The sequence below is a fragment of the Podarcis liolepis genome, assembly GCF_965112155.1.
Source record: "Podarcis liolepis genome assembly, chromosome: W".
NCBI lineage: Eukaryota > Metazoa > Chordata > Lepidosauria > Squamata > Lacertidae > Podarcis > Podarcis liolepis.
In genome coordinates, this window is record NC_139568.1 from 26968712 (window position 1) to 26993992 (window position 25281).

The 25281-nt window shown below is 43.4% G+C and overlaps 1 long non-coding RNA gene across 1 annotated transcript in view; it reads left to right on the forward strand.

The window, feature by feature from the left end:
• LOC310697714 overlaps nt 1-25281 on the forward strand; it is a 294210-nt gene that overhangs the window by 82218 nt on the left and 186711 nt on the right. The window lies entirely within an intron of this gene.

Below are 25281 nucleotides of genomic sequence, written 5' to 3' on the forward strand. Positions count from 1 at the left end.
AAATTAAAGAGGTATCCAAAAGAACTCATGCGCTAGAAGAAGGGATGAAAAGGACAAAATTGGAAATGAAGGATTTAAAGCGGGAAGATGATAAATTTAGGATAGGACTCTTGGAAACTAACAAAATACAAGAGGAAATGTGGGATGCGATCTCCATGAGTGAACTTCGGCAACGGGAAGTAAATTTAAGGTTGAGGGGGGTACCAGAGAACCAAGGAGAAAATATTAGGCAAAAATTAACAACAGAACTGGCACAATGGCTGGAGTTGCAAGCTGAGGAGGTGGCGAGTACAATACAGAACGTCTTTAGATTAAAAGTGAAGACGATTAAGGCGAGGAAATTCCCAGGGGACTGTCTTATAACTTTCAAGGATAGAGACATGAGGAATTTGGTACTTCAAAAAAACAGAGAAAAAAGATTATATATTGATGGTAGTTACATAATTGTTTTCAAAGATATACCAATTAGACTGTTGAAACGGAGAGATCCCTACAAGCCACAGGCGCAAATTCTCAAAAAGAACAATATAGAATTTAAATGGGAGTTCCCAGAGGGAATCTCATTCACTTATAAAAATAAGAGGCACAGACTAACCAGCCCAGAAGAAATAGGGAAATTCCAAAGAAAATACAAAGAGTTGTTAACGGAAGAGGAAGAAGAGGTCGGGGGAGCAGTAGGAGGGGTAGAGGCAAAGGGTCTGAAAGAGGTGGGGGAGAAAAGGAAGGTTGGGGAAGGGCTGGAGGAGGAGGAGGGGGAGGAGGAGGGAGAGGAGGAAGAGGAGAGATTATAAGGAATTTAAGTTGAGAAAAAAGTATTTTTGTTAATTGAGAACAATATGGCATTAAAATTATGGAACTGGAATATAAATGGATTAAACGAAAAGAAAAAAAGGAATAAGGTGGAACAATTCTTAAAGAAAAAAAATTTAGATATCATCTGTTTGCAAGAAACGCATGTAGCAAAAAGGCACAGGAAAATTTTGATAAATAAAAGACTTGGAAACGAATTTATATCTTCGGATAAAGGGAAAAAAAGAGGAGTAATCTTATATATAAAAAGCAACATAGAAGCTCATCAAATCTTCAAGGACGAAGAAGGAAGAATTATTGCTGTTCAAATTAATTGGCAAGGCGAAAAAATAATAATTGTCGGAATCTATGCCCCTAATGGAAATAAAACTGACTTTTACAAAAACTTGGAGGAAAAATTAATGGAATATGTGGATCAAAAAATAATTATGATGGGAGATATGAATGGGGTGGTCTCAATTGAAATGGATAGACTGAGAGAGAGTGGTTCAAAAGAAGGTAAACTACCCAAATCATTTTTTGAAATGATTAAAAATTGTAACTTAATAGACATTTGGAGGTTAAGATACCCATTGGAAAAACAATTCACATACTATTCAGAACCAAACCAATCGTTGTCGAGAATCGATCAAATTTGGATTTCGAACGAGCTGACCCCAAGAATTCTCCAGGTTGAAATAGAACCAAGAGTAATTTCAGACCATAATCCGATTAAGTTAGAGATTAAAAGTCTCGAAGAAAGAATGTTTAGATGGAGGATGAACGATTATCTTTTTGATGATCAAAAATTTGTGCAACGGGCACAGAAAAAAATGAAGGAATATTTCATGGACAACTGTAATAAAGGTACGAAAATGAGTATAGTGTGGGATGCAAGCAAGGCAGTGATGCGAGGACTTTATATACAACAAAATTCAATTAAAAGAAAGATTAGAGAGAAAGAAAAGAAAGAAATACTAAAACAAATTATGGATTACGAGCAAAAGTTAATTAAAAAACCAAATAATATGAAAGTCAGACAAAGCATCAAGGCCTTGCAAACCCAATTTGCTATGATAATAAATAAGGAGGTGGAATGGAACATTAAAAGAATAAGACAAAAGAACTTCGAATTTGCGAATAAATCAGGAAAATGGTTAGCCTGGCAGATTAAGAAAAGAAAAGAGCAAAGTACAATAAATAAAATTAGAGTGAAGGAAGAAGAGATTACCAACCCTAAAGGCATTAGGAAAGGATTTTTGGACTTCTATAGTCAATTGTACAGGAAAAAAAGAGAAGAATAATATAAGGAAAATAGAGAGATATATAAAAGAGAAAAAGGTGCAAAAGATCCCGACAGAGGCAAGAGACAGATTGAACGCCCCGATAGAAGAAGAGGAAATTAAGGTGGTCATATCAGAGCTGAAAAATGGGAAGGCCCCAGGACCAGATGGCTTTACGGCAAGGTACTACAAAGAACTGAAAACAACTTTGGTAACACCGTTGAAAGAAACAATGAATAATATATTAAAAGAGAGAGATATCCCAGAGACCTGGAAGGAAGCATATATAACTTTTATTCCGAAAGAAGGTGTGGATTTAACACAAGTAAAGAATTATAGGCCAATTTCTTTGCTTAATACTGACTACAAAATCTTTGCAGGAATAATGGCAAAGAGATTAAAAAAAGTATTGCAAGGAATCATCCAAGAAGACCAAACGGGTTTCCTTCCTCGAAGGCAGATAAGAGATAATGTGAGGAATATAATAAACATTTTGGAGTACCTGACAGCGAGTAATGAGAGAAGAGCAATGCTAATGTTTGTAGATGCCGAAAAGGCATTTGACAATATATCATGGGACTTTATGTTTAAAAATATGGAATATATGGAGATGGGGAATGAGTTTTTTAACGGAATAAAGGCAATATATACGGAACAAAGGGCAAAGCTGATAGTAAACAACGTGACAACAGAAGAAATTAAAATATCAAAAGGAACTAGGCAGGGCTGCCCGCTCTCACCATTGCTATTTATCATGGTTTTGGAGATCCTCCTGAATTCAATCAGAGAAAATAAAAAGATAAAGGGGGTGGACACATGTCGTCCACTTGTTCACAGCCATAATGATGAAGCATCAGCAAATAGTGATAGCAGCACAATTTTGTAAAAATCCATGGTGGAGTTCACTGTTCTTTATTCAAAAGGTGAAGAGCTTGTGAAATAAAATTCAGGGCTTTTGCTGCAGAACAAGCTAAATTATTAATGTTCATACGATTCCGTACAGCCAATCCAGGGACTCCTAAGAGAGAAACAGCTAAAAAGATATATTCAGACCTACTGGGAAGAGAGACAAAAGCATCACAATCGTTAGTCAATTTCACAGAGCGGCGATATCGAGAGCGGGATAAATGATGCTTCTTGGGTAAAATGATGCACAAACGGCTTAAACAGCAATGTGTACCATGGCTGATGTATTGTTGGCACATGGTAGGGGAATTCAGCATTCCTTGTGGTAGGACTTTGCATTGATACCGTTCCGTGGGCTGACTGTTATTTAACACAGGAACAATAAAAGCAAAGAATTTATGATCCTTCTCCTGTAGGGGAATGGAGAAAAAACAATCTTGCAAATCTATTATAGCCAATTGATACGAATGTGGAATCACATTTGGATTAGGCAGACCACACTGCAAAGGCCCCATGGGTTCAAGGATCTGGTTTATTTTCCTTAAATCTTGGAGAAATCTCCATTTTCCACTCTTCTTTTTTATGACGAAGACAGGGGTATTATAGGGGCTAACTGAAGGCTCAATATGGTCTGCCAATAATTGTTCATTTACCAATTGTTTTAAAGCAAGTAGCTTTTCCCCCGTTATGGGCCATTGTTCTACCCATACTGGACTGGTAGATTTCCAGCTAAGGGGAAGTGCAAGCTTACTCATTAAATTGAATGGTAGCTTGTAATTGTTGCAGCAGGTCTCTGCCCCACAGATTGAGGTGGATTTTTAACACACAGGGTTGGATGTATGCAATGGTTTCAGAGCTATCAGGCAGAGAAACAGGCAGCCACTGTACACTTTTGGAAGAGGTTTGGGGGCCACCCACACCCCAGACTGCAGACGCAGACTCAAGGGGCCACGTGGGGTCCCAACAACTACTGGAAATTACAGAAACGTCTGCGCCCGTGTCAATCAAGCCTTCCAGCACAATACCATTGATTTTATACTTACGAAGAAGTTTCTTCCCTCCAATCCTCTGGACAACAGCTAACAGCTGTGGAGGGAAACAAGAGAGCTCGTGCAAATTACTATCCATAATAGAGGCAGTAGGATGAGAAGGGAGCACCACCAAATGCGCCCAGGACTCACCCTTTTTTTAATTGCATGGGCATATGGCTCCAGAGTTGAACCATTATTGTGCCCACATAGTCAGGATCCAGAACTCCTGGAATAACCTGGATTCCTTCTTTTGCCGCAGAAAATTTGGGTAAAATTAAACCTGCGACTTTAGGAGGCAGTGGGCCTGCCAATTGGGTGGGCATAAGCACAATTTCACCAGGTAAAACAGTGTCTTTGGTCTCTTGATTGATCAAGTCAATGGCAAAGTCAGAAGGCGTATTTTCAGAAAGTTTTTCAGCAGCGGAAACTAAAGGCGAAAAACTCTCTAATTGTCCTGGCCCGAGAGTGGGGCCGCAATGGAGTTTCCCGGACTCCTGCATTGATTAGCCCAATGGTAGCCTTTACCACATTTCGGGCATTTTTTGGAAGGTCTAGCCCTGTTGGCAGCACCATCCTTGCTTGCCCCCCCCCCCCCGCCAGGGGCTCTGCATTGCTTAGCAAAATGGCCTGGGCGCTTGCAATTAAAGCAATTCCCAGTGGGCTTTTTGCCAGCCTGGATGGCACCAGCTAGCAAGGACATCGCATGACTCTGGCTGCCAACATCTGCACAGGCTTGAATCATGTCGGCCAGGTCATATTTAGGGCGATGTATGATTGACTGCAAGGCTTTCTTGCAATCGGTGTTTGCGTTTTCAAAGGCCAATTTTTTCATCAGTTCATTCTGATCTATAGTGTTATCAATCTGCCTAGTGACTGATTCTTTCAATCTATCTATAAACTGATGGTAGGGCTCCGAATGTTGTTGCTTAATATTAACAAAGGAGCTCAGTGGTTGCCCTGAGACAGGGACTTTGTGAAAGGTGCGTTGCACACAGGTCGCGGTGCGACTAAAATGTAAAGGTGTCAGCGTCGCCTGGGCTGGCATATTATCATACGGACCAGCACCAAAGAGTTGGTTGGCTGAATGCTGTGGATCAGCCAGGGCTACTGCGCAATGCTTAAATTCACTTTCAAATACCACATACTGAGCTGGTGATAAAAGCATGCGCATCAGATCTTTCCAGTCTTGAGGTAGCATTTTATAACCAGTTGCTATTCCCTCCAGCATTCCTGTCACATAAGTGGATTTTAGGCCAGAATCAGTAATGCCTTGTCTCAATTCTCTCAGAATGGAATAAGGAAGCGTCTCAGACATAATTGGTTGTTGCGCAGTGCCAGGGTTAGTATAAGAAATAGGGAAGGCAGACGGCAGTTCCCCGGCCCACCCCACCTCCTCCTCCAAGGAAAGAATTCCTTCCTGTCTAGCTTGAAAAAGTACAGCACGCACAGCTCCTGTAGGAGCAGGCGAAGGAGGGAGGGAAGGGGGGATGGGGGTGGATGTGGGCTGAGGCGAAGGGGGGGGGTGATGGAGGCAAAAGCTTTGGGTAAGGCGGTAGATTGTCTGTTGCGGCTAAAAGGGCAGGTGGTGGGGAATTGTCTGCTGCGGTTGCCGACAGAGACGCCTGGGGACCTAATCTAGCGACGGCATCGGCACACTTCTGCCAAGTGAGCAGACAATGAATTGGAGCCCTCGGTTCTGCGAAGAGGGTTTTTACGATTTTTTGCCAAGTCTCCATCCCCAAAGACCCTGTTTCTGGGTGCCAGGGGCACTAACAAGCAATATGACATAACAATCGTTCAATTTCTTTCAAGGAAATATGTGCACCTGTTACTCTCTGCCTGACTAAATGAAACAGTTCTTTAGAATGCTCTTTTTGGGACTTTGTAAGCTCCCCCCCCCCCATACTCACGGTGTAGCGCACTGAGACTTTTCCAGTCGAGTGAAGCATGAGGCTGTGTGAAGGGATCTGGCACGTCGGGGGTCACCAGATGTTGGATTGAAAATGAATGACAGACGACCATTCAGAACATGCAATTGGGCAAATCTCCAGGGCCGGATGGGCTTACCTCCAAATACTACAAGACTTTAAAAGACCATTTGATTCAACCATTGAAGGAGGTATGTAATGAGATTATGGAGGGGAAGAAGGCACCGGAAACGTGGAAAGAAGCTTTCATCACACTTATACCTAAAGTGGAAACTGAAAAGACACAACTTAAGAACTACCGTCCCATTTCCCTTTTAAATGTGGATTACAAAATTTTTGCAGACATTTTAGCTAATAGACTAAAACGAGTGCTAAATGAAGTGATTCATAAAGACCAGGCAGGCTTCCTCCCAGGTAGACATTTGTCTGACAATACAAGGAACATTATTGACATTTTGGAACTATTGCAAATGAATACTAATACAAAAGCAGTGTTGATTTTTATAGAAGGCCTTTGATAATATTTCATGGAATTTTATGAAGAAAAATCTTAAAGGGATGGGAGTGGGATGGGGGTTTGAAAATGGTATAGATGCAATTTATTCAGAACAAAAGGCAAAATTGATAGTCAATAATGTGGTGTCAGAAGAGTTTAAAATTGAGAAAGGAACACGACAGGGTTGCCCTATTTCCCCACTGCTATTCATCTCGGTCCTGGAGGTGCTCTTGAATATGATTAGAGGAGACCAGTTGATTGAAGGAATTCAGGTTGGGGCTAAACAATATAAACTTAAGGCTTTTGCAGATGACCTTGTTTTGACATTACAGGAGCCAGAATCTAGTACTAAGAGGGTGTTAGAACTGATTCAAGAATTTGGTCGAGTGGCAGGATTTAAATTAAACAAGCAGAAAACTAAAGTTTTGGGGGAAAACTTGACAACTTTGGAAAAAGAAAGGTTTCAGAAGGAGAAAGAGTTAAATGTGGTCAAAAAGGTGAAATATTTAGGGGTTAACACGACGGCTAAAAATTTGAATTTATTTAAAGACAATTATGAAAAATGCTGGTCAGAAATCAAAAAGGATCTAGAAATTTGGTCAAAATTGAAGCTTTCCTTGTTGGGTCGAATAGCTGTTATAAAGATGAATGTATTGCCAAAAATGTTGTTTTTGTTTCAGACTTTGCAGATTGTGGACAAGATGGATTGTTTCAAGAGGTGGCAGAGAGATATCTCTAGGTTTGTCTGGCAGGGCAAAAAGCCCAGAATAAAATTTAAAATATTAACTGATGCTAAAGAAAGAGGGGGGTTTGCCCTGCCAGATATGAAACTGTATTATGAATCAGCAGCTTTCTGCTGGTTGAAAGATTGGCTACTTCTTGAAAACACTGACATTTTGGATTTGGAAGGGTTTAACAATAAGTTTTGGGTGGCATGCATATTTGTGATATGACAAGGTTAAAGCTCATAAAGCGTTTAAGAACCATATAGTCAGGAAAACACTGTTCAATGTCTGGACAAGATATAAAGATCTTCCGGTTCAGCGCGACTCCAGTGCAGGCGGGGATCTCTTCCTTGCGGAGGATCCTGAGCTTTCCGGAGAAAATAGGGGTTCCACAGGGCGCCGTGGTCCCCTGAAAAGTGTCTGGAGGGTGTTCAGACACACAGGTTCCCGCAGAGCCAAAACGCGGACCTCTCGGCTGTCAGGTAACTCCGGTTTCGGAGCGAAGAGTACGGCGGGGGGGAGAAGCGGGCGAGGGAAGCCATAGCTGTCTCCGAGAAAAGCGAAGCCCCGAGTCTGCATGAGAAGTGCTGGATTCTCAAAAAAAAGAAACTCGAGCCTAATAAGATGATAAATAGTTTGGACACTACTAAAGGATAGGCTCGATAAAAAAGGGTAGTGAAAAAAGGGCTCTATTTTTATCTGGAGTCATTTCAAACGCAAGGAGCTAGACAAAGCGGAGAGAAACGTGAGTGACGCTGGCGGTTAAAGTTTTTCTCTCCTTTCCAACTTTCTTTGTTTGCATGAGAGGATACTAAATAACCAATAGAAGAGGAACTCGGAAGGAGAGCAAAGAGACAATTTTTTGCTACTTTTGGCTACTTCTTAGCCCTCCCGGTGACGGGGGAAAGAGGCGAAACCTATCTTTACTTTTGAAGTTCCGCGTAACTGGAGATTCCATTTTGCGAGGTTTGGGCTCCATTACAAACTTTTCGAGTCGCCTCCGGAAGAAGGAGGAGGAAGAAGGCACCTTTTCTTAAGTGCTAACTTCCACCCCCGAGAATTTACGTTTATATAATCTTAAAAACTTTAGTTAAGTTTTGAACTCAATAATTGCTACTGCTTTCTGTGGGTAAAACTAAAAGAGAAGCCGGATAAATTCTCTCTGCCTCCCTCCCTTCTCTTGCGTGCCCTTTTCCAGGCTTCGCCTCCAGAAGACCTCTAGTGGACGGGGGAAAAATTACAATTTGTTTTTCTCTTCCTCCCCTTTTCCTTTTGTTTTCTATATATTTCGACGGTCTGAAGCTTTTGCTACCTTTTCTGCTGTTGGGATTTAGCCCAATTGAGGGCAAGAAGAGCAAGAAGTGGCCTTTAAAAAAAAAAAACTTTTGGATTAAACAGCCTTATGAGGAATAGCCCATTTGGGGGCAGGAAGAACTGAGAGTTGCCTACTTATTAGAGTTAAAATATTGGAAGATTTTGGGAGGTCGACAAATCGTACCTTTCTTTTTCTCCCCCCCCCCCCCCTGTTTTCCCCTGGGCCTCTCTTCCTGCCTGTTGGAATATCCTACTTGGTGGACTTGGTGGACTAGCCTAATTGGTGGTAATAAGAAGAGAATACCAGATTCCTACCCAACCTTAATTAAGACCTTTTAATATAATCTACCATATAACTCACCACAAAATTACCAGAATTGACTATATGGAACTTTAGCGGACTCAAAAGAACTATTAGGTTTGAAGTCGTCAGGAGTCTTATAAAACACTGTTAAACTGATTGTTACGCCCTGATTGGGAAAGGGCAATTTGGACACTGCAATAGGTTTATTACTTTACTTAGTTGGTGCAGTAAGCTTTATTCATATAAAATGTCGCATGTACCAAAGAAAGGTGGGAATGGGGGGACACCAGTAGAAAGAAAGGGGTCTAAACAAGAGACAGATTTCAGATCGGAAATATTAAAGATGTTTGCAGAGATTAGGCAAAGTGAAAAAAATCTGGAAACAAAAATAGAACAGGTCGACTCTAAAATTGGGCAAATGGATAAAAAAATAGATGAAACAGTGAGTGAGTTAAAAGGGCAAATTAAAGAGGTATCCAAAAGAACTCATGCGCTAGAAGAAGGGATGAAAAGGACAAAATTGGAAATGAAGGATTTAAAGCGGGAAGATGATAAATTTAGGATAGGACTCTTGGAAACTAACAAAATACAAGAGGAAATGTGGGATGCGATCTCCATGAGTGAACTTCGGCAACGGGAAGTAAATTTAAGGTTGAGGGGGGTACCAGAGAACCAAGGAGAAAATATTAGGCAAAAATTAACAACAGAACTGGCACAATGGCTGGAGTTGCAAGCTGAGGAGGTGGCGAGTACAATACAGAACGTCTTTAGATTAAAAGTGAAGACGATTAAGGCGAGGAAATTCCCAGGGGACTGTCTTATAACTTTCAAGGATAGAGACATGAGGAATTTGGTACTTCAAAAAAACAGAGAAAAAAGATTATATATTGATGGTAGTTACATAATTGTTTTCAAAGATATACCAATTAGACTGTTGAAACGGAGAGATCCCTACAAGCCACAGGCGCAAATTCTCAAAAAGAACAATATAGAATTTAAATGGGAGTTCCCAGAGGGAATCTCATTCACTTATAAAAATAAGAGGCACAGACTAACCAGCCCAGAAGAAATAGGGAAATTCCAAAGAAAATACAAAGAGTTGTTAACGGAAGAGGAAGAAGAGGTCGGGGGAGCAGTAGGAGGGGTAGAGGCAAAGGGTCTGAAAGAGGTGGGGGAGAAAAGGAAGGTTGGGGAAGGGCTGGAGGAGGAGGAGGGGGAGGAGGAGGGAGAGGAGGAAGAGGAGAGATTATAAGGAATTTAAGTTGAGAAAAAAGTATTTTTGTTAATTGAGAACAATATGGCATTAAAATTATGGAACTGGAATATAAATGGATTAAACGAAAAGAAAAAAAGGAATAAGGTGGAACAATTCTTAAAGAAAAAAAATTTAGATATCATCTGTTTGCAAGAAACGCATGTAGCAAAAAGGCACAGGAAAATTTTGATAAATAAAAGACTTGGAAACGAATTTATATCTTCGGATAAAGGGAAAAAAAGAGGAGTAATCTTATATATAAAAAGCAACATAGAAGCTCATCAAATCTTCAAGGACGAAGAAGGAAGAATTATTGCTGTTCAAATTAATTGGCAAGGCGAAAAAATAATAATTGTCGGAATCTATGCCCCTAATGGAAATAAAACTGACTTTTACAAAAACTTGGAGGAAAAATTAATGGAATATGTGGATCAAAAAATAATTATGATGGGAGATATGAATGGGGTGGTCTCAATTGAAATGGATAGACTGAGAGAGAGTGGTTCAAAAGAAGGTAAACTACCCAAATCATTTTTTGAAATGATTAAAAATTGTAACTTAATAGACATTTGGAGGTTAAGATACCCATTGGAAAAACAATTCACATACTATTCAGAACCAAACCAATCGTTGTCGAGAATCGATCAAATTTGGATTTCGAACGAGCTGACCCCAAGAATTCTCCAGGTTGAAATAGAACCAAGAGTAATTTCAGACCATAATCCGATTAAGTTAGAGATTAAAAGTCTCGAAGAAAGAATGTTTAGATGGAGGATGAACGATTATCTTTTTGATGATCAAAAATTTGTGCAACGGGCACAGAAAAAAATGAAGGAATATTTCATGGACAACTGTAATAAAGGTACGAAAATGAGTATAGTGTGGGATGCAAGCAAGGCAGTGATGCGAGGACTTTATATACAACAAAATTCAATTAAAAGAAAGATTAGAGAGAAAGAAAAGAAAGAAATACTAAAACAAATTATGGATTACGAGCAAAAGTTAATTAAAAAACCAAATAATATGAAAGTCAGACAAAGCATCAAGGCCTTGCAAACCCAATTTGCTATGATAATAAATAAGGAGGTGGAATGGAACATTAAAAGAATAAGACAAAAGAACTTCGAATTTGCGAATAAATCAGGAAAATGGTTAGCCTGGCAGATTAAGAAAAGAAAAGAGCAAAGTACAATAAATAAAATTAGAGTGAAGGAAGAAGAGATTACCAACCCTAAAGGCATTAGGAAAGGATTTTTGGACTTCTATAGTCAATTGTACAGGAAAAAAAGAGAAGAATAATATAAGGAAAATAGAGAGATATATAAAAGAGAAAAAGGTGCAAAAGATCCCGACAGAGGCAAGAGACAGATTGAACGCCCCGATAGAAGAAGAGGAAATTAAGGTGGTCATATCAGAGCTGAAAAATGGGAAGGCCCCAGGACCAGATGGCTTTACGGCAAGGTACTACAAAGAACTGAAAACAACTTTGGTAACACCGTTGAAAGAAACAATGAATAATATATTAAAAGAGAGAGATATCCCAGAGACCTGGAAGGAAGCATATATAACTTTTATTCCGAAAGAAGGTGTGGATTTAACACAAGTAAAGAATTATAGGCCAATTTCTTTGCTTAATACTGACTACAAAATCTTTGCAGGAATAATGGCAAAGAGATTAAAAAAAGTATTGCAAGGAATCATCCAAGAAGACCAAACGGGTTTCCTTCCTCGAAGGCAGATAAGAGATAATGTGAGGAATATAATAAACATTTTGGAGTACCTGACAGCGAGTAATGAGAGAAGAGCAATGCTAATGTTTGTAGATGCCGAAAAGGCATTTGACAATATATCATGGGACTTTATGTTTAAAAATATGGAATATATGGAGATGGGGAATGAGTTTTTTAACGGAATAAAGGCAATATATACGGAACAAAGGGCAAAGCTGATAGTAAACAACGTGACAACAGAAGAAATTAAAATATCAAAAGGAACTAGGCAGGGCTGCCCGCTCTCACCATTGCTATTTATCATGGTTTTGGAGATCCTCCTGAATTCAATCAGAGAAAATAAAAAGATAAAGGGGGTGACAGTAGGAAAAAATGAATATAAAGTTAGAGCCTTTGCGGACGATTTGGTTATTATGGTGGAAGACCCGACGAACAACGCAACTGAAGTTTTAGAGGAAATTGAAAAATTTGGTGAGGTGGCCGGCTTTATATTGAATAGGGGGAAGACAAAAATCTTGACAAAAAATATGGATCAAACAATGTTAGAGGTGCTACAACAACAAATAGGTATTGAAATTGTTAAAAAGGTTAAATACTTGGGCATATGGTTAACAACTAAAAATATTGATTTGTTTCAAAATAATTATGTACCGGTATGGCACGGAATTAAGAAAGATTTGGAGAGATGGGGAAGGTTAAAATTATCCTTTTGGGGCAGAATAGCAATGATCAAGATGAACGTGTTGCCAAAGATGATATTTTTATTTCAGATGATCCCAGTATTAAGAGGAGTGAAGATCTTTAAGGAATGGCAAAGAATAATATCAAGATATATCTGGCAGGGCAAAAAAACAAGGATCAAATATAAATTGTTAACGGATGTAAAGGAAAGAGGAGGTTTTGCCCTGCCAGACTTGAAGTTATACTATGAGGCATCATGTCTTTGCTGGGTAAAAGAATGGATAAGATTAAAAGACACAAAATTGTTGGATTTGGAGGGATTCGATAATAGATTCGGGTGGCATGTTTATCTATGGAAAGAAAAGAAAAAGGGTCACAAATCGTTTGAAAATCATATTTTCCGAAAATCCCTAATTGAAGTATGGGACAGATATAAAAATATATTAGAAAGGGGAGTGCCACACTGGTTATCTCCATTAGAGGCCATGGCAATTAAGAAGATTAATATGAGGAGTAATTGGATTACATATGGTGATTTGGTCATGAAAGAAGGGGATAAATGGAGAATAAAACCATATGAGCAAGTAAAAGAACAGGTATATGATTGGTTGCAATACCTACAGATAAGGGACATGTTTAATAAGGAGGTAAAAGAAAGAAGATACAATGAAAAAGAATCGAGATTCCAAATAGAAATTATTAATAATGATTGTAAGATAATATCCAAAATGTATAAAATCTTATTGGAATGGCAAACGATGGATGAAGAGGTGAAAGAGGTAATGATCCATTGGGCCAGGGATTTAGGATATAGTATAGAGCTGGAGGAGTGGCAAAAAATATGGACTGAAAATCTGAAATTCACGGCATGTACAACGTTGAAAGAAAACACTATGAAGATGGTATACAGATGGTATATGACACCGGCTAGGCTTTCAAAAATGTATAAAGTATGTAACAAATGTTGGAAGTGTAAAGAGAAGGAGGGTACATTTATGCACATGTGGTGGGAATGCAAAAGGGTGAAGGGGTTCTGGGAAACAATATATAACGAGTTAAAGAAAATATTGAAGTATAACTTTGTAAAGAGACCAGAGACTTTTTTACTGGGAGTAACTAGAAATGAAATAAATAAGAGGGATAGAAAACTCTTCCAGTATGCAATAACAGCAGCGAGAACCCTATTGGCTCAGAGATGGAAAAATGAAGAGGCACCGACTTTGGAAGAATGGAGAGCAAAATTAACAGATTACGCAGAATTGGACAAATTAACGGGGAAAATTAGACTTCAAAGAGACCATAAGTTCCTGGAGGACTGGGAAAAATTTAGGGAATATTTGAAAACTGTATGTGAGGACCACATAACGCTAGTGTGTTTCAAAGAAGCTTTGTGAAAAAATAAGGAATATTGCAAGAAAGAAAATGAAGGTAGGAAAATTTATCTAACGGTGATATTATAATTAAGAAATGCGTAGGTAAAGGAATAACTATGGAAGACTACCAGAGGAATTGAGGGAGGTCCAATAAGTGTAATTATGTGATGTGAAAATTGATTGTTTGAAGATATTAAGAAAACTTTTAATAAAAAATATATATATTTTTTTTAAAAAAAGATCTATTAGAAAGTAAGACCCCAAGGTGGTTGTCACCAATGGAAGCCAAGGCTCAGAAAAGACTCAATATGGAGGCCAACTGGCCAAAATATTGGGAGATAGTAGAAAAAGATGGAGACATTTGGAGATTGCAGAGTTTTGAGAAACTAAAGGACAAAGTGCGAGATTGGTTACATTATGGTCAGATTAGGGAGGCCTTTAAGGTGGACAAAAAAATAGGCTTCCAGGTGGAAAAATCGAAACTAGAAACAGAACTGTTAGAACCAAAAACCAAGGTTCTTTCAAGAATGTATAACTTGCTGTTAAAATGGAATACTCAGGATGAAACGGTTAAATCAGCAATGATAAAATGGGCGCAAGACATTGGCTATAATATTATGTTTGCTGACTGGGAATGTTTATGGACCACCGGTGTGAAATTTACGGCATGTAATGCCCTGAAAGAAAATATTATGAAAATGATATACAGGTGGTACATGACCCCAGTCAAGCTTGCAAAAATATGCCATTTGCCAGACAATAAGTGTTGGAAATGTAAAGAAACTGAAGGAACATTCTTTCACCTTTGGTGGACGTGCCCAAGGATTAAGGCTTTCTGGGAAATGATCTATAATGAACTGAAAAAGGTATTTAAATATACCTTCCCTAAGAAACCAGAGGCCTTTCTTTTGGGCATTGTTGGCCAAATGGTGTTAAAGAAGGACAGAACTTTCTTTATGTATGCAGTAACAGCAGCAAGGATACTCATCGCAAAATATTGGAAGACACAAGATTTGCCCACCCTGGAAGAATGGCAGATGCAACTGATTAGACTACATGGAACTGGCAGAAATGACTGGCAGAATCCGAGACCTGGGAGAAGAGATAGTGGAAGAGGACTGGAAGAAATTCAAGGATTATTTGCAAAAGTATTGTAATTTGTATGAATGTTAGAATGATGCAGGATATCAAGATAATATGGCATTAGTGACATAGCTGAAAGGAGTATGAAAACAATTGATTTATAAGAACAAAGGTGAAACTTGAAGAATATTATGTCAAGCTTAAATATTTGATAACAAAGGGAAAAATTGGAGACATAATAGCTGAAACGTATAACTTAAAATAAGTTTTGAGAGAAGGTGAAGCATTGCTGAACAAGATTTTGTAAATGGGAATACAGAAAAGGGAGGTGTGAGGGAGTCGGAAAAGAGGGTCATGGAAATTTTATTCATGAAACTGAACCACTTTCTATGTGTTTTTTATGAATTTTGGTTCTTTGCCTTTGTTGTATATCCTTTTTCGTTTCTTTTTTTTTCCTTGACGGTGACGGTGTTTTTTCCTTTTTGGGTTGTGTATGTGAATGGTGTTTTATTGTTTAAATACTTAATAAATATTTTATATATAAAAAAAAGAAAATGAACGACAGACGAGTAGATAGGTGTCATATGGGAGGCGTCTCTCGAGCAAGCCTCGGAGACTCCCTTTTATTGAATATTACTGCATTTGCCACGTGTGCTTGTTGCTGATTGATTAACATAAGTTCAAAACAAGGGTTGCGTACAAGACATTAATTATTGCATATAAGACAGTCATAGACAGGTTAAAGGTTGGAAAAAGTTATGTGCAGAGAGAGAACATCCCTTTAAGGGTTGTTTATTATTTTGCCTTTGCACTTAACTCTATTTATAAGCCTTTCTGCCTCTTTCTTCTTTAATTGCCATGCTAATAACCAGGCTCAGGTTCTGTTTCAGGCTGTGCCTCTGTTTCAGGCTCCGGCACTGTATCAAACACTGTTGCAGACTCAGGCTGTGGCACTATGGCTGTAGCTGTGGCTCTGGTTCTGTTTCAGGCTCTGGCACTGTATCAAGCACTGTTTCAGGCTCAGGCTCAGGCTCAGGCTCCTGCTCTGTCTCAGTCTTTGGCTCTAGCACTTATTCTAGCTCTATTTCAGGCTCGGCCTGTGTCTCAGCCTTTGTCTCTGTTACACGCTGTTTCTCTGTTTCAGGCTCCGACGCTGTTTCAAGCCCTGTATCTGTCTCTGCCTCTGTTTCAGGCTCTGGCACTCTATCAAGTACTGTTTCTGGCTCTGGCTCTCTTTCAGGCTCTGGTTCTGAATTAGGGTTTTGTTCAGGCTCTGGCTGTGTCTCTGGATCTGGCTGTGTCTCTGCTTCAGGCTCCTATGCTGTATCAAGCACTGTATCAGGCTCTGCCTCTCCCTCTTCCCCTGGCTACGTTTAAGCGTCAGGCTCAGTTTCAGACAGTGTCTCTGTTTCAGGATCCAGCACTCTATCAAGCACTATTTCAGACTCAGGCTGTGGATCTCGGCTGTGGCTGTGGATCTCGGCTGTGGCTCTAGGCTCCGTCTGTGGCTCCGTCTGTGGCTCTGGCTCTCTATGAGGGTCTTGTTCTGAATGAAGATCTGGTTCTGACTCTGATTCAGGGTCTCAGGATGGCTCTTCCTCTGCCTCTGACCCAGCTATGTTTCAGGGTCTGGCTCTCTTTCAGGCTCTGGTTCTGAATTAGGGTTTTGTTCTGGCTCTGGCTCTGGCTCCAGCTCCAGCTCCAGCACTGTATCAAGTACTGTTGCAGACTCAGGCTGTGGCTCTAGGCTGTGGCTGCAGCTATGTTTTGCGCTCCGGACCTGTATCAAGCCCTATTTCTGGCTCTGGCTCTGGCTCTGGCTCATGGTCTCACTCTGACTCTGATTCAGGGTCTCGCTCTGGCTCTGGCACTCTATCAAGGACTGTTTCAGACTTAGGCTGTGGCTGTGGCTCTGGCTCTATTTCCATTCTTACAATGGAAGGTACACAAAACAATAATCCTTTCTATATAAATTTTCCAATACATTCCGAAAACATAATAAATCCTTAATTGTTGTCCACCTCCTTTTAGTACCTTTCTCACTCGAATGCTAGCACGGAGTCAAAACTATTATTGTATTTTTGAATATATCTTGTACAGTGGTACCCCGCAAGACGAACGCCTCGCGAGACGAAAAACTCGCAAAACGAAAGGTTTTTTCGTTTTCGAGTTGCCTCGCAAGACGAATTTCCCTATGGGCTTGCTTCGCAAAATGAAGCTTGCCCCGGGGACAGCGGGTCTTCTCTTTTGAAGCAAGGGGCGGCGGGGAGAAGCGATCTTCTCCCCGCAGCCCCAGGTCCGGGGACAGCGGGAAGCGCTTCCCCGCTGCCCCCGGACCTCTTTTGAAGCAAGGGGCTGCGGGGAGATCGCTTCTCCCGGTGCTCCGAAGCCGGGCGGGGGGGAAGGAACACCTTCTGAAGGCAGGCGGGGGGCGAAAGTCTTTGCTCCCCCCTGCCTGCCTGTCCCGGAGGGCTTTTGAAGGCAGGCGGGGGGGAGCAAAGACTTTCGCCCCCCGCCCGCCTTCAGAAGAGGTCCAGGACCTCTTCTGAAGGCGGGCGGGGGGCAAAAGTCTTTGTCCCCCCTGCCTGCCTTCCCAGGGGCTTTTAAATCGCCCCGGACAACGGAGAAGTCCTCCGCTGTCCCGGGGCGATTTTAAAATGCCGCCCGCCAGCATTTTAAGATCGCCCGGACAGCGGAGAAGTCATCCGCTGTCCCGGGGTTTTTTAAAATGCTGGGGGTGGGAAGAAAAGCCCTTGTCCCCCCCCCAGCCTTCAGAAGAGGTCCGGGGACAGACTGTCCCCGGACCTGGTCTGAAGGCGGTTTCCCTAGGAACGCATTAATTGATTTTCAATGCATTCCTATGGGAAACCGTGCATCGCAAGACGAAAAAACCGCAAGACGAAGTGACTTGCGGAACGAATTAATTTCGTCTTGCGAGGCACCACTGTATAACCATCCCATTTTTCTGCAAATTTTTGCTTTGAGATTCCTCTGAGTTTGCTAGTCAATTGAGCCGTCTCCACCAATTCCTGTAATTTGATTTGCCAATCTGTTATTTTTGGAGCCTCGTCATCTTTCCATCCCTTGGCCACAAGTATACGAGCTGCTGCGGTTGCATACAAGAATACCTCTCTTAGATTTTTTGGGATCTCTTTATCTAAAATACTTCATAGAAATGCCTCCGGTTTTTTCGTAAAAGTTATCCCCATCATCTTTTTTAATTCATCGTATATTCCCCCCCCCAAAAAAAATCTTTATCTTTTCACACGTCCACCACATGTGGCTCATGTCACCGTTATTTCCTCCACATCTCCAACAAGCATTCGCCAAATTTTTATACATTCTTGATCATCTGGAAGGAGTGAGGTACCACCTATGAGCCATTTTCATCATGTTCTCTCTTATATTATAGCTGGCTGTAAATTTCTAATTTACATTCCATCAGTTTCCCCCATCTTTTAGCATAATTGGACGGCCCACATCTTGGGCCCACTTTATCATTGAAGCCTTAACCTCCTCATCCATTACTTCGCAGTCTAAAAGAAGTCTATACATTTTTGCAATTATTTTGCTTTTACTATTCAGTAGTTCTCTTTCAAATCTTGAAGGCTCCTTTTCAAAACCTATCTGCTTATCCTGTCTGAACACTTCATTCACCTGGAAGTAATCTAGCCAACTAGAAAAGTGATCTTTTATTTTCTCATAACTTATCAATATTACTTGACCCTCCTCCTCCCCCCTTAATATTGTGTTATACGTTATCCAGTTCTCTTTGATGTTGTTGCTTTTTTTAACAGCGATTGCTTCTAGTGGAGAGTTCCATCTTGGGGTTTTCTGTTCCAAATTTCTTTTGTATTTTCCCCATACCTTATATATAGCATTTCTTATTATATGATTCGAAAAACTCCTATCCGTCTTTATTTTCCCATAATTAAGATAGCCATGCCACCCAAAACGGGTGTTGAAGGAAAGCATTGCTTTTGCACATGACCATGGCATGATGGGAAGCATTGCTTCTGCACTGTAGTGGTTGGGAGTTACTCGTGTGTAATCCTGCCCCGTTTGAGCATCGGATTGCCTGGTTAAACCCTCCGGACTGCACAGCCCATCTCAGCGTGGCTGCCCTTAGTCACTCGTAGAATCTGTCTTTGGGCGTTTCTTAAAGAGCTGCCAACATAAGAGTTGTTTGACGCCTAAGCGTCTCCACCTCTCACTGCCCGGGAGTCTCCTGCGCAGGGTGGGCGTGGGCAGCAGGGTGCTTGGGCTCTCCTCACTAACTTCCAACGAAGAGTCCTGGAGCCCCTGCACCTCCCTGTCCCGTTGCTCTCCTGGATCCCTGGTGTTACACTCATTCTCTTCCCCTCTTTCCCAGCTGAGTCTCCCCCTAGCGCTAGGACCTTCTCCTGCAGAATCAGAGACCCTCTCCTTCTCCTGTGTCTCTGATGTCAGTTCCCTGACATCCACCTCCCTCCCAGGGCCCCCTTCACTCCCCCTCCTACCTGTGGGCTCTATTGTAGCCTCTGCTCTGGTCGGTGAGCCAAGAAAACCCCGGAATGAGCTGTCCTCCTCATCTGTGGGTGCGAAAACCTCTTCCCACCTGCTAAGGTTCCCACCCAAGGAATGACTCTCCCAATCCGATTCTTCTTCGGATTCTGAAAACCCTTCAAAACTCTCTTCCTCCTCTGTGGTACCGAATTGTTCCTCCCAGAATCGCTCTAAGGGTTGGGGCTTATCTGGGAACCGTCGGTGGAACACTTCCACCATATGCTCGTTGCCAACTGCCTCTGCGGGCACCCACGTGTTTTCCGACCAGGGCTCTCCTTCCCACACCACCAAGTACTCCACTTGCCGACCTCGCCACCTTGAATCAACTATCTCTGCGGCCGAACTTTGGTGTTCCCTTTCTTCTACCTGTGGTGGTGGCATGACTTCTACCTCCCGCCCCTCGAATTCCCGCCCCTCTCTGTGTGGTGAGAGTAAGGACCTGTGGAACACGGGATGTATTTTCATGTTGTCGGGCAACCTGAGCTTGAACGCCACGGGGTTTATCTGTTGTATGACTTCAAATGGCCCCAGTCGTCTGGGCTGCAACTTCTTGCACCCTCCCTTAAAGGGTAACCCTTGAGTGGACAACCACACGCGATCCCCCACCCTTATGGTTTCCCCTTCCCTTCGGTGTTTATCTGCTTGCTTCTTGTAATTGGCTTTGGCCCTTTCTAGATTCATCTTGAGCTGTTGATGTAACACTTCCATTTCTTCCACAAACTGCTCAGCTGCGGGCACACTCCAGCTCTGTTCCTCATTACCCGGGAATGCCCTGGGATGACACCCATAATTGGCCAAAAATGGACTCATTCCTGTGGATACATGTTCAGCGTTATTGTACGCAAATTCTGCTAACGCTAGTTTCTCTACCCAGTCATTCTGCCTCTCGCTCACGTAGCAGCGTAAGTATTGCTGGAGTACGCTGTTTGCCCTTTCCGCTTGCCCATTGGTTTCTGGGTGTCTCGCGGTCGAGAAGCTAACCTCGAATTGCAGTAGGCTCATGAGCTTCCTCCAGAACCGGGAAGTAAATTGTTTTCCGCGGTCTGACAGAACCCTCAAGGGGGCGCCATGCAGCCTGAAAATGTTTTCTACAAACAACCGTGCCTTTTCTTCCACCGTCACCGCATGTGAACAGGCGATGAAATGGCACATTTTGGTTAGCAAGTCAACTACTACCATCACTGCTGTTTCCCCCCTCGATTTGGGCAAATCCGTCATGAAATCAATTGACACCACCTCCCAGGGTTTGTTGGGTGTGTGTAAGGGTTCCAAAAAACCTGCTGGTACAGTGCGTTCCCCTTTGGCCCTCTGGCAGCGGTCACACCCTCTTACATATTCGCGTACATCTTCCCTCACCCGTGGCCACCAAAATTGTCGAGTCACCAGCATCATGGTTTTGTGTTGCCCAAAGTGCCCCGCTGTGGGGGTGTCATGTAGTTGCTTGAGTACCATTCTTCTTAGAGCCTCCCCCGGTAAGTACATCGCCCCCCTGTAGTACAACACCCCTTCCTTCTCTTCAAACCCTTCTGGTGCTCCCCTCTCCTCTTGGAGTTCCCTGATTTTTGTTCGTGCGAATTCATCGTCCCTAGTGAGTCCTGCCAGTTCTCTCGTGCCCACTAGAGTACCCCCACACACCCATCGGTCCTCAGGTATGACGTGTCGGGTCTCCGGCAGCCCCTCTCCTTCGAAGTACTCTGGTTTCCGCGAGAGCGCATCTGCTCTCACGTTTTGCTCGCCTGGCACATACTGGATTTCGAAGGAAAACTTGGAAAACTCCTGCGCCCAGCGAATCTGTCTCTGGTTGAGCACCCGTGCTGTCCGCCAATATTCCAAGTTCTTGTGATCTGTGCAGACCTGGATCTTGTGCTGCGTCCCTATCAACAAATGGCGCCACCGACGAAAGGCGGCGTAAATTGCTAGCAGTTCTCGGTCGTACACGGTGTAGTTTTGTTCCGACTTGCTCAGCTACCGCGAGAAAAAGGCGCACGGTTTCCATTCTTGCTTGTTCAGTCCTGGCTGCAACAGAACCGCCCCGATGGCTCTGTCTGACGCGTCCGTCTCCAACCTCAGTGGTTTCTCCAAATCCACATGTAGTAATTGTTCTTCCGATGCGAACGCCTTCTCCAATCTTTCAAAGGATTGCTGGGCTTCCTCCGTCCACACAAACTTTCTTTTACTACTGAGACAGTCCGTGATTGGCGCCGTCAAGTGTGCCAAGTTCTTGATGAACTTCCTGTAGAAATTGCCAAAACCTAGGAACCTCTGCACATCCTTTCGTGTCTTTGGGGTTTTCCACTCCAATACAGCTTGCACCTTGCTTGGGTCCATCGCTAAGCCTTTGTCAGATAACTTGTACCCCAGGAACTCCACCTCTCGGGCATGAAACTGACATTTCTCTAGCTTGACCCACAACTGGTGTTTCCGCAAGCGTTGTAGCACTTCCCTGACATCTCTCACATGTTGCTCCTCATTTTCTGAATATATCAAGACGTCGTCCAGGAATGCTACACAGTTCTTGTAAAGCAGAGACCCCAACACGTGGTGCATGAACGCTTGAAAACAGGTGGAGCCTGACTGTAATCCGAAAGGCATAACGACATATTCAAAGGCCCCCAGGGGTGTGAACATGGTGGTCTTCCACTCATCTCCCTCTCTCATTCGGATTAAGTTGTAAGCCCCCCTAAGGTCTAGCTTGGTGAAAATCTTTCCCTTCCTCACTCTCGTCACAATGTCGTCAATTCTGGGCATAGGGAAAGTCACAGGTTCTGACACCAAATTTACCCCCCGGAAGTCCACGACCAGCCTCGGTTTATCAGTGTCCTTTTTGTCCACAAAAAATACTGGACTGCCCCCCACTGCCTTTGACTCTCTTATAAACCCTCTCTTTAGGTTCTTGTCGATAAAGTCCCGTAACTCCTTCATCTCCCTGTCTGACATGGCATACAGCTTACCCACCGGCAGCTGCGCCCCAGGGAGCAAATTGATCTGGCAATCGAACGGCCTGTGGGGTGGCAGTCTATCTGCCTCCTTTTCACTAAAAACCTCCTTCAGATCAGCATATTGTGGTGGCACCTTCCCTTTACCCTCCACTGCAGTGCTTGCCACTCTGGCTACGCTCATCCTTGGCGTTTCCACGCCTAGGCAGTGCTGCAGGCAGTAGTCAGACCCAAAGCTGACGGTCCTCTGATGCCACGCCACCACCGGATCATGTTGCGCTAGCCAGCTCATCCCTAATATTATTGGGGGACCCGCTAATGAGGCAACATGGAAGGCGATTGTCTCTGAGTGCCTAGACACTCTCATTCTCATTGGTGGGGTCTGGTGGGTAACTTCCCCCCCAATCAGTTCCCTCCCATCAATGTTGGTGACTTGCAAAGGAGCATCCAACGGTAGCAGGTGAAGCTGATGCTCTAAGGCAAAGTCCCTGCTAAAAAAGTTGCATGAGCTTCCTGAGTCCAGCATACCCTGAACCTTCACTGGGTGCCCATTTGGGAGTTCAAGCACCACCTCAATGGCAATTGCTGCTCTTGGAGAATCTGGTTTGGGCACATTCATTGGTTGTTGGCTTGGCTGCTGTGCCCACTGATTGGCAGCCAAGCATTTCCGTTTCCCTGCTCCAGAGTCTGGGGTTCCTCCTCCTCGCCCCCCACGGCCCCCACCATCCCTTGCCAGGCCTTTCTTTGTGGACAGACTCTGGCAAAATGTCCTGGCCGTTGGCAAAGGAAACATTTCTTGGTCGTTTTTACATCCTTTCCCTCCTTTTTGCGACTCTCGCTGGAGTTTGAAACTTTCTGGGCGCGCGCACCGCCTATTTCCATTGGCTCCGTTGGCGGGGAAAGCTGCCTAGGTATTCTAGGAATGCGGTAGTCATGACAACGCTGCTCTCTCCCTTTCCGCCTCTCTTGAGCCCGCGCTTCCTGTCTTACGCAAATCGCAAGGGCTGCCTTGGTCAGCTGATCCATAGACTGTGGGCGGGGTGCGCGCGAAAGCTCGTCTTTGACCGTTGGTGACAACCCCTCCTCAAATAGCATTTGTATGGGTTCCGGGTCCAGCTGCCACCCCAGGCGATGCACGATCATGGCAAAACGTGACCAATAGTCTCTAACTGACCCTTCTCCCTGCTTACAGCTCAGCAGTTCCCGTTTGGTCACACTCTGTTGCACATCGCTACTGAACATAGCGTCCATCGCCTCAAAGAATTTCGATAGATTCTCCATGGCGTCATTCTGCGTCGCCATAAGCGGTCAAATCCACTCTCTCGCCCCGTCCTGCAAGTGCCCCACAATATAAGCAACTTTGGCTGCGTCATTTTCAAAATCGTTTTGCTGCAGCTTCAAGGCATATTCTATTTCTGTTCTAAACGCCCCATACTCTTGGGGCTTTCCCCCAAACTTGTGCACCAGTCCCGGTACCTTCCTCGCTATGGGGGTGGGTTTCCCCTGAGCATCCAGCGACCGTCGTTCGTCCAGCCTCGCCGTCAGGATGGCTATGTGCTCTTCCAAATCGCGGTTTCTCTCCTCCAGCGATTGGCCTCCAGCCGCCCCTCTCGTGGCTCCGACTTCTCCGGTCTTACTCATGATGCTCCCTTCTGCTTGTTGCGCACGAGCAACTTTCAGTGACAGACAGATTGCTGCAGTGGTTGGGAGTTACTCGTGCGTAATCCTGCCCCGTTTGAGCATCGGATTGCCTGGTTAAACCCTCCAGACTGCACAGCCCATCTCAGCGTGGCTCCCCTTAGTCACTCGTAGAATCTGTTTGTGGGCGTTTCTTAAAGCGCTGCCAACATAAGAGTTGTTTGTATCTTGGCTCACAGTCAGAGGTACCTGGCCTCCCCCGAGGCAATTGAGCGAGATACTGTGTTTACCTTCCGTCTGCAACTGCCGGCAGGCTAGGTAAACAAACCGGCGATTCTTCTCATTAGACGTGAGAAAAACACACCCTCTGCTTCTTCTTCTTCTCTCTCCCTCCCTGCATTCTCCCAGGGAGGGGAAATGAGACAGACAGGAGTCCTATTTACATGTTTTATTCCTGTCACTCTAGCAGTACATAGAAATGTGACTGCTCCCTTCAGACTCCATCAGAAGAGACTCACACTCCTCCCCTGTACTTCCAGCACAGGTCAGATGACACACTGAGCTAACATCCGGTGCTCAGTACAGAGAATAGGCTCCACCTTTTCCCCAGCAGTACATCTGCAAAACACAACATCCTGTTGTGCATTCCAGCCATCTGGAGCTGGCTTTTGCCTTGGTGCTTTTTCCTGACAGTTTGACGCCTAAGCGTCTCCGCCTCTCACAGCGCGGGAGTCTCCTGCGCAGGGTGGGCGTGGGCAGCGGGGTGCTTGGGCTCTCCTCACTAACTTCCAACGAAGAGTCCTGGAGCCCCTGCACCTCCCTGTCCCGTTGCTCTCCTGGATCCCTGGTGTTACACTCATTCTCTTCCCCTCTTTCCCAGCTGAGTCTCCCCCTAGCGCTAGGACCTTCTCCTGCAGAATCAGAGACCCTCTCCTTCTCCCGTATCTCTGATGTCAGTTCCCTGACATGCACATAACTGTGGCATGATGGGAAGTCTTGCTTCTAAGCTTTGTTCTGCTCATGCTGCACAAACCGTGCTGATGCTAAGACATTCCCTCATCACCCTGGTACGTTCTGTTCACCTTGAGTTCACACCATATCAATCTGTACTTACCCCTCCTTGTACATTCCTTTTCGTACCACTCTGGTACGGGCAGTCCGAAACCATGTCTGTGTAAACTCCGCGTTCCTTTTCCCAGCCTTTAACCTGTCTATGACTGTCTTATATGCAATAATTAATGTCTTATATGCAACCCTTGCTTTG